This window comes from Heterodontus francisci, chromosome 1 (assembly GCF_036365525.1).
Source record: "Heterodontus francisci isolate sHetFra1 chromosome 1, sHetFra1.hap1, whole genome shotgun sequence".
NCBI classification, from domain to species: Eukaryota; Metazoa; Chordata; class Chondrichthyes; order Heterodontiformes; family Heterodontidae; genus Heterodontus; species Heterodontus francisci.
The window spans coordinates 167554909-167565983 of NC_090371.1; positions in this window are offsets into that span (position 1 = coordinate 167554909).

The window sequence follows — 11075 nt, forward strand, 5'->3', positions numbered from 1 at the left end:
CTTGCAGGTTGATAGGTAAATTGGCCATTATAAATTGCCCCTAGTATAGGTAGGTGGTAGGGAAATATAGGGACAGGTAGGGATGTGGTAGGAATATGGGATTAGTGTAGGATTAGTATAAATGGGTGGTTGATGGTCGGCACAGACTCGGTGGGCCAAAGGGCCTGTTTCAGTACTGTATCTCTAAACTTCAACTATATTGTTGTTCTGAAAGTATGCCTGTCATGTAGGCCTCAACCTGCCAAGAATGAGGCATATTAATTTTGTCATATGAACATTGATTTTAAATTGTTGCTGGGAAAAAGAGAAGGCCTGTTACAAGGGCTGCCAAACACTTAGCTGAAAAACATTTGCATACTAACAGACAGTGTTGTGGAGACAAAGGACACATTCAACCCACAATGGATTTTGATCACCAGACATTGAAGGTCTAAGGAAGAGCATTCCAGAGACTGCTAAGGTGATACAATCTACAAAAGCCAGGGCTGGTTAAACCAGCTGGTCACATGACTGTTTGCCTGACCAGGGTTTTTTGAGTTAGCCACAGAGCTTTTGAACTCAGAAAGACTGTTTGCTCCTGGAGTGCGAAGACCTCTCCTGTCTGCTCCCATTTCTTTCTCACAAGCTTCTGAACCCACTAAGGACACATGAACTTCAAGAGAGAAAAGTCTCCAACATCGAACAAGGTTTAGGAAGAATACTGGGCCTCAACGAAAAGCAAGACCTACCTACAATCAAAGACTTTATAATGAGCTTGAAGAATAGTAACCAAAACATCTTCAGATATTGCCTCAAACTTTTCCACTTTATTTCTTCTGCTCTTTTCTGTCTCTGCATTTGTGTATCGCATATGCATGCTAGCATGGGCGCGTCGCGTATCCATAGGCGTTAACCGAATTAGAGTTTAAGTTTAATAAAGTTCATCCTTTTTTCTTTAAACTTAAGAAAACCTGTTTGGCTAGTTTACATGCCTTAAAATTGGAAGTTAGTGAACAAGGATTCACTAGGGGGGAGCAACAAAAAAAACAGTGCTTTTAAAATTAAACCCTGTTATGGTAAGACCAGGTGAAGGCTGAGAGGGAACCCTAGACCCCTTTCTCACCTGGTCGTAACAGTGCCATATGGGGCTTTGGTGGTTCTCTGATTTCTTTGGTACTTTCTTGAAAGCCCAACTCTTTCACTTTGGAAGATTGTGAATAACTTCTGAGTTACCCTTTGAATTCAGAAGACTGCAAGTAACTTTAAATAGTTGCGGAAGATAAAGTTATTTAATAATCTATTATGGCTTTGGAAGATGATAAAATCCATTGGATGGTTCCAAATGTTTTAGTGAATGCAAATCTTAACTAATAAGTTTCTGAACTTGGCTCTTGGTAAAAAGTGAGTATCGTTGACTTGAGTATTGTAAACAGGCCGTATGGGTTTTCTTTAGAAGGGGGTTGAAATTCAGGATCTGGATCATAACAATGTAATGCTTGTCAGTATTCAATAATCTTTCTGCTAAAATAGGTTAGCCAGCAGCTTGACTAAATCTGTATGATTTCATAGCTTATTGAACAATGACCTTAACAGACAGATTTGATCCATCTGTCAGGATAGAGGAAATAGGCTATACAGGTGAAGTAAAGTTAAACCAGATGGAAATACCTGACTAGATAATGATGTCTAGTAGCGCTGCATCTTGTGGATATAGTTAACATTCGTACAGGATTCACTGCCAGATTCTTCTTGTAAATCTTTTATGTAGCAATTTTTAAAGTAATTTTCTCTCCATCTTTAACCATGCACTATTCCCCAGCTGAGAGTGCTGGCAAGTGATCTGCTTCCAGGTCACTGCTGATGCGACACACGGAATGGTGAGGGTTGATTTGTCCTCAGAGTTTCCATTATTTCCCATCAGGATGTACTTTGCCTCTGCTTACTGACTTCCTTAATTCAATGTTGAAATCAGACACAATTCTGATAGCAGTTTTAGCAGCGGAACAGGAGGAGGCAAGTGCAACCCAGGAGTGAAGAGAGCATCAAAGCTGGATGACATGCAGCACCTACTTTCCAAAGCAATAGGTGTGTCCCAACAGAATCAGCTAACGAAACATAGCAGGGGAAGTTCATGCTCAACAATAAAGCTGCAAATCAGGTGTGTCGCCTGAGTCACAAAAAAACTAGATGTCAAATTTAACTGTTCCCACTGGGCAGGAAACGGGCAACAATGGGGTGGCCACCCATTTGACACTCTTCCCCACTTTGGTGCTCTGGTGTCTGGAGTGGTTGGTGATCCACTGGCTTCTCCTTGATTTATGAAGAGTTCAGATAGTGCATTGCAGTTACATAATTACACTTGCTATTTGGGATATATATGTTGTCAGGTCACACACTGTCATGAGATTGTGCACAATAAGCATGTATGCACATGTTGATAAAACATATTGTACAAAATATAGCACATATGTTTAGGATGGTACATATCCTTAGTTCTGTGCTTAGTTTAGTGATACAGCACTGAAACAGGCCCTTCGGCCCACCGAGTCTGTGCCGACCATCAACCACCCATTTATACTAATCCTACACTAATCCCATATTCCTATCACATCCCCACCTGTCCCTATATATTTCCCTACCACCTACCTATACTAGGGGCAATTTATAATGGCCAATTAACCTATCAACCTACAAGTCTTTGGCATGTGGGAGGAAACCGGAGCACGCGGAGGAAACCCACGCAGACACAGGGAGAACTTGCAAACTCCGCACAGGCAGTACCCAGAATTGAACCCGGGTCCCTGGAGCTGTGAAGCTGCGGTGCTAACCACTGCGCCACTGTGCTGTTCTCCAGTCTCCACAGACCTCAACACCTTCTGAGTTAGATGGTTAAGGTTTGGGGGTCTACCACTTGTTGCATAGCATACTCTCCCAATATAGGATGCTTTTGATTTTAAACATGAGAGCGGTGGGGATTGACACAGAGTGATTTGACGAATGAAAATTACTTCCAGCATGCATTCTTCCAGCCATCATGGCATGTGTTATATAAGTTGCATTATCCTACAAGTTTCACTTCAGTTATTTTAACTTCTACATCCTTACTAAAGTATATGAAAAGTGTTTTCCATCATAGCTATATAGGGCTAATTTTTCAAGGCTCCATTCCTTTGTGGCACCTCTAACTGCAAGAGAGCTGCATTTATAAACCGTTCCATAAGCATCTGGATATATCAAGCTCAAGTGGAGCATAAATGGCAGCATGGTCTGATTGAGCTGAATGCCCTATTTCTGTGCTGTTTATTCTATGTAATTACATACCCAATTCACACTGTACCACCTGCTGCATTGTGCAATTGGAGGAGGGAATGAGCCATCCTACTGGTCTTCACAGTCTTTGTTAATTATTCAAATCAAGACTCTTGCTGAATCATGAAATTTCAGGCAAGGTTCAGGCACCTTGCTGAGGTAAAATGAGTATATAGGAACTTTTGGGGTATGGTAAATTTCTGCTTAACTAGGTTTCTTAAAGGTATATCATTGTTTTATTTGGCAGGAAAGGTGTGTGTGTGTGTGTTTTTCTTTTAAGTCTTCAATTCCATTTCACTGCAATTTGTTGTATGCATTCGTTGTTTTTATTTTGTAGCATGTCATGTTTGCATTTTTGTTTTTTTTTTCCTGCCAGAACTTCCCTTCATAATCCTTAGTTGTTCCTGGCATTTAAATCATGTCATGCAAAGAAGTGAGATGGGATATTCCTCTGAGGGTTCTGATTGTGCTGCTGAGGAAGAAAGGTTCATGAGGGAACATCTGAGATGTTTACGGTGCCTATCATTATCCTGAGGTCTACATTTATAGACCGTTTCATAGGCAATTTTCATAGGAAATTGAAGATTGCTCTGGTCGTGCCAATCAACCTTTTGATTTTTTTGACTCTCCGTCCTCAATGATATATCTCAGCGGTGATCCAGTGGAGTTGATCCTAGTGAAGTGGGTTATCCCATCAGCAGCCCCGGGGGTTAAATATTCCAGTCCTTCTAAAATGTATGAGCATGAAAAAACTTAGGAAATATTTTGCAATTAATACCGCTTGCGCTCTACCTCGTAAGTTATTGCCTCTCCTTTCTTGGGTTTAAAAGTCCTGAAAGATATTGGCCAGAATTTTACGCCATTCCAACGAGCTGGATGGTGGTCGTGGGGGGTGGGGTGCGGGTGGCATAAAATGGAGCAGGAGGCTCCGGGAGGCTTTCCCGACCCACTCCTGCCTCCACCTCCCTTTACGTAGGGCTGGGGAGGGGACGAGAAATGCCCAGGCTGCCCCAGGCCAAGCAAGGCCCTTAAGTGGCCACTGGGAAAAGCAGGTGGCCCCCCGCTACCCCAACCACCCCCAAGACCCAACACACCCCACTGCTGGGACTAAGAGCTGCCGGCCCACTGATTGTCCGCCATAGTACTGAAAATACTTACGTTGTTAACTCCACAGATGTATTATATTTAGGAAAATAACAGCAATGAGGCGGGACATCCTCCCTCAAGTGGGTGGAAGTCTCGCCTTGGAACAATTAAAGCCTGGAGACCCGTAAAATGTGGGTCGGATCCCCAGGCGAGGCTGAAGTGGGTGCGCCACTGATTTTTCAGTCGGTGGCCGGCTCCCATCCACCCAACGTGAAATCCCGGCCATTGTGTCCTTTTAAAAACTTCTTCAGTTCACCCTTTAGGTTTTTCAATCTATTCAACATTGCTTAACTTATTTCAGTTAGACTTCAAGCGTTTGAAGGGAGACAACAGAAAAGGTAATTAGGCCATAAAACTGCCATAGTACTGAAAATACTTATGTTGTTAACTCCACAGATGTATTATATTTAGAAAAATAATAGCCCAATTTTGGTTTCTTTCTGTGTAATTAGGTATTATGTATCGGCAAATGTTGACAGAATGTTGCCAGAAGCAATTTTTGAAAATGCTGAAGCTCATCTGGGAATAATAATAAATATTAAATTTGGTTATTTTAAAGTTGAAGGTGAACAGATGCAAGACCTCGAGTATTTTAGCTCTGTGAAGTTTACTGCCTATTTGAATTCTATGGGTAAATGCTTAACGGAAGTCTGCAGGGCAAGACAACACTAGTGTGACTAAATGAAGCTTTATTGTCGAGGATGCAACATGGTATTAGCCTCTTTATTTCTGTGATGGTATATAAGAGGTTAAAAACAGCTTCACTCAGAGAAAAATATGTTGAAATTTATTTTGATGCAAATATTACAGATTTTATTTGTTTAGTTGCCACGTATTGTAGGGAGGGGGACTAAGCCATTCTATTTAAATACAAACATTTGTGGGATTTATTCAAATTTGTGTTTGACAGCTTTTTTAAAAAAGTTGTTTGGTCACTAACCTTTCCTGGAAAGCATTGCTCCGCCTGGTGTGCGTGTGCGCGCGTGCGTGTGTGTGTCCATTCATGCAAGGCACACATGGCCAAGTAGGAGGATGGACAGTCTGCTATAAAATCACTGCTATATGCCCCTTTACATAAACATGTTTGCTTCTTAGAGCAAGAGAGTGATCAGCAGTAATTTTGCAAAATAAATTATGACACTCTTGCCATTCAAGGCAGCAAAACTCATCTGGAATAGGCCTTCTCACCCTGCTCCTCTGCAGCAAATAAAAACAATGGGGTAGATATTAATTATCAGGTGGCCGACCAGTGGAGCACATTGGCCAGCCATCCAATAGTGTCAGCAGGAGGCCCAGCCCATTCCGTGGGCCAAGCCTCATTAACATACATGTGGCAAAATCCATGCCCCAAATGAGGGTACAACTGTAGCGCACTGAGTCTGGGTTGTTGCAGTATTGAATGGTACGGAGACCACATCAGCTAGAAAATTGGTCAAAAGTATTGAAACGCACTCCTGCACCTTTTATCCCTCCAAGAATAATTTTAACACTTACCTTTACAGGCCTCTTCTGTTGTACTGCCGGGTTTTACATCCCCCCAATAGACAGTTAAAATGGCATCAGGGACCCTGAATGGCATAGATTATTGTGGCTTGCACCTGATTTGCAGTTGCCTAGTCTGCACAGCTGAAAGATCTGGGAAAAGTGGTGCCAGAGCAGCAGCAGGTGGTAAATCCAGCATTTCTACTTTAACTTCACTACTGCCCTGTTTCCATCTGTCATAGGGAATTTAAAAGCCCCAATATTTACTTGGAAAAAAGAACATTCAGGAAAGATGATAATAGCCAAAGAAACGGGCAAGGCCAGGGATGAGGAAGTCCTGCCGATTGTAACAGCGGGGTCTCATTATTATATTTTTGTTCCTTTTATCACCTGGCAGCCAGCCAAATTGACAACCTGACTGACACACCTGGAGAGAAGTCACAGCCGAGGTCCCTTGAACAGCACCCCAGCATTCGGGAGGGCTGGGAGAGGCCATCGGGCTAGGGGGAGAGAGAGAGAGAGAGGATATCAGGGTCATGGGGGCTGGGTAGAGAGGCCATTGGGCCCGAGGGGGAGAGTGTGTGCCGGGGCAAGTGGGGAGAGAGAGAGGTCACCACTGGTGGTGGAGGTTGAAAGCTTCCTGCTGCTCCTGGCTCACAAGAAGTGTTGGGTAAAGCACTTACCTTGTGGAACCAACAGCTCTTGCCAACCTTTCAGAGCCGGGTCTCCTGATGTACGGAAAAGCCTTGCAGTAACTTTTAAATTGGTCTCCCAATTAAACTGCTGGAGTCCAATTTAGATATAAGAAACAGGAGACGGAGTAGGTCATTTGACTCTTCGAGCCTGCTCCCCCATTCAATAAGATCATGGCTGATCTTCTACCTCAATCCCATCCTCTCTCACTATCCCCATTATCCCTTAATTCCCTTAGTATCCAAAGATCTATCAACCTCTGTCTTGAATATACTCAACTGAGCATCCACAGCTCTCTGGGGTAGAGAATTCCATGGATTCACAACCCTTTGAGTGAAGAAATTTCTCCTCATTTCAGTCCTAAATGAGCAAGCCCCTATTCTGGAACTGTGGCCACTGCTCCTCCCCCCCCCCCCCATGTTAATGAAATGTCCCGCTATGATACCCACTGCCATAAAAAAGGCGGTGGACATGTATGTTGGGGACCCTTATCCGATATATGAAATTTTGACAGCACTTGAAAAGTAATTCATTAGAGTCATAAAGTCATTTATGGCACAGAAGAAGGCCATTTGGCCCATCGAGTTCAAGTTTGGTGTTGTCAGCAAATTTTGAGATTCTACTCTGTATTCCAAGATCCAAGTCATTTATATATTGCAAAAAAGAGTGGTTCCAGCACTGACCATTGGAGAACTCCACTGTCTATCATCCTGCAGTCTGAAAAGCAACCATTTACTATGACTCACTGTTTTCTGCCCTTGAGCCCATTTTCTATCTGATTGGACACTGATCCTCCTATTCCATGAGCCTCAATTTTGTTAACCAGCCTTTTATGTGGTACTTTATCAAATGCTTTCTTAAAATCCATATAAACAACATCCAGCACATTCCCTTCATCACCCTTCTCTGTTACTTCATCAAATAATTCAATTAGATTAGTCAAACATGATCTGCCTTTTAGAAATCCATGCTGGCTATCACCTCCACTCAACTTGAACCTCTCTAACTGTCCGTTGATATTTTCCCTGATTATTGTTTCCAAAACCTTACCCACCACTGATGTTAAATTAACTGGTCTGTAGTTGCTAGGACTGTCCTTACACCCTTTCTTGAATAAGGGTGTCTCATTTGCCACTCTCCAATCCTCTAGCACTTTCACCATATCCAGGGAAGATTGGAAGATTATGGCAAGCCTTCCGCTATCTCCATCCCCACTTCCTTTAGCAACCTGGGATGCAAGCCATCCAGATCTAGTTATTTATCAACCCTAAGCATAGCCAACCTTTTTAGTACCTCCTCCCTCTCAATTTTGACCCTATCCATTGCTTCTACTCTCTCTGCTTCTACTGATATCGGGTCAGCCTCCATTTCCTTAGTGAACACTGATACAAAGTATTCATTCAGTATATTAGCCTTGCCCTGTGCCTCTAAGCATATGTTAAACTCTCTGTCCTTAATAGGCCCCACTCCTCTTGCTAACGGCTTACTATTTACATGACGGTAGAAGATCTTTAGGTTCCCTTTTATGTTGGCTGCCATTCTATTTTCATATTCTCTCTTTGCCAGTTTTATTTTCTTCTTCACCTCCCTTCTCAACTGATTGTATATGGCCTGGGTCTCACTTGATGAGTTCATCTGACATGCATTCTACGCCTTCTTTTTTTTGTTTCATCATCGTCTCTATCTCCCTCATCAACACAGGAGCCTTGTTCTTGGTTCCCCTACCTTTCACCCTTGTTGGAATGTTCCTCACCTGTACCTGAAGATAACCCATTGTTCTGATACAGTTCTTCACACCAGTCTTTGGTTCCTTTCTAGATCCCTTCTCATCGCCTTGAAATTAGCTTTCTTCCAATCCAGACATTCTAGCTTATTTTGTTCTTTGCTTTTCTGTATTGCCAGTCTAAACCTTATGATACAATCATTCTTACACAAGTGCTCCACCAGACACTTGGTCCACCTCATTTCCCAGAACCAGATCCTCATTTCTAGTTGGGCTGAGAACATACCGATCAAGGAAGCTCTCTTGAACGCATTTGAGAAATTCTTCCCCCTCCTTTCCCATTACTTTAAAATTATCCCGATTGCTATTTGGGTAATTAAAGTCCCGCAATATCACTATTCTAAAAAAAAAGGTTGCACAGAGATGGCAGGGTCAGTGTTGTGCTGCAACTGTGAGAATCTGTAGAATGCACTGCATTCCTGGACAGCCATGTCTGCAGTAAGTGTCTGCAGCTTGCACGACTTCACCTCAGAATTGCTGAGCTGGAGACTGAGTCACAGACACTGCAGAGCATCGGGGAGGGGGAGAGTTACCTGGATGGACACTTTGTTCCTGGAGGCAGTCACACCCCTTAGAGTAGGGAGAACATTGGTTGCACAGAGATGGCCACTGGTCAGGGACAGGAGGGTATGACTGCGAGTGAGGCAGGAAGGGGGAATCACCATGTAGTGATGGTGGAGCCTCAGCCCCTGACCTTGCCCAACAGGTATGAGGTCCTTGCTACCTGTATGGATGAAGAGAAGAACTGCAAGGTGGAAGAGCGGACTGACCATGGCACCATGGTGAAAGATGCCATTCCATTGGGGGGACTGAAGAGGAATGTTGTAGTGATAAGAGACAGTAGAGTCAGGAGGATAGAGACTGTTCTCTGCAACCACAACCGGGAGCTCCAACGGCTGTGTTGCCTGCCCAGTGCCAGGGTTAAGGGCATCTCCTCGCGGCTGGAGAGGAACCTGGAGTGGGAGGGGGAGGATCCAGTTGTTGTGGTCCATGTGGGAACCAATGACATGGGTAGAACTGGAAATGATGTCCTGCTTAGAGAATTTGGGGAGTTAGTGTCCAAACTAAAACGCAGAACATCAAAGGTAATCATCTTCGGATTGTTACCTGAACCACATGCAAACTGGCACAGGGTCAAGCAGGTTAGAGAACTAAACACGTGGCTCAAAGAGTGGTGTGGGAAGAAGAGGTTTCAATTCTTGGGGCACTGGCATCAGTACTCGGGGGAAGAGGGAGCTATTCCATTGGGGTAGGCTTCACTTGAACCGGGCTGGGACCAGTGTCTTGGCCAATCACATAACTAGGGCTGTGGACAGGGCTTTAAACTAAAAGAGGTGGGGCGGGAGGGTTTGGGTAAAGGAAAATTTAGAAATCCAAAGATAGAGGTCAGGGCATCGGAGCAGGATAGTGATGTGGGTATATGTCAACTGAATGGGACAGGAAGGGACAGTGAGTTTAACGAAAATTGTACATCGGCACATAAGGTCATTGCAGGGAATAGAGGTAAAAAAAAATGAAATTAAAGCTCCTTTATCTGAATGCATGAAGCATCTGTAATAAGATAGATGAACTAGTGGCATGAATAGAGGTAAATGGTCTAGATCTGATTGCCATTACCAAGACATGGATTCAAGGAGATCAAGGTTGGGAAATGAATATTCCAGAGTATATAATATTTCGGAGAGACAGACAGAATGGCAAAGAAGGAGGGGTAGCCCTGATAGTAAAGGATGACATAAGGACATTAATAAGAAGGGATCTGGCCTCAGAAGATCACGAAGTAGAATCAGTTTGGGTGGAAATTAGGAATAGCAGTAGTCAGAATATGCTAGTGGGAGTAGTTTACAGGCCCCCGAATGGTAGTTATATTATTGGACAGAGCATTAAACAGGAAATTACTGGAGCTTTTAAAAAAGGTAATGTATTAATTGCAGGGGAATTTAATCTGCTTATAGACTGGGACAATCAAATTTGCAACAGTGGTCTAGAAGATGAGTTTGTCGAATGTTTTTTTGACAGTTTCTTGGATCAATACGTTGTAGAACCAACTGGGGATGAAGCTATCTTAGATCTCGTATTGTGTAATGAAGCGGGGTTAGTAAGCAATGTCATAATAAAAGATCCACTGGGAAATAGTGATCATAATACCATTGAATTTGAAAGTGACACATTTCAATCACAAACAAGAATCTTAAACTTAAACAAAGCCAATTACGAAGATATGAGGGGAGAACTGGCTAAGGTTAATTGGGTAAATAGACTGGACGGTATGGTGGTAAATGAACTGTGGGAAACCTTTAATGAAAGAATTCAATGGGTTCAACAAAAGTACATTCTGTTCAAAAACAAAAACTCATCAAGAAAGACCCATCTGTGGCTCACTCAGGAAGTCAAGGAGAGTATTAGACTAAAAGAAGAGGCTTACAATTTTGCAAAAAATAGTAGCAAGTCTGAGGATTGGGAGTGTTTTAGAAACCAACAAAGGGCCACCAAAAAGTTGGTAAAAAGGGAAAAAATATGAGCATAAACTAGGCAGCAATATAAAAACCGATTGTTAGAGTTTTTATAAGTACATCAAAAGGAAGAGAGTAGCTCAAGTAGACGTTGGTCCCTTACAGGCAGAGAAAGGAGAAATCATCATGCAGAATGAGGAAATGGCAGAGGCATTGAAGAAATATTTTGT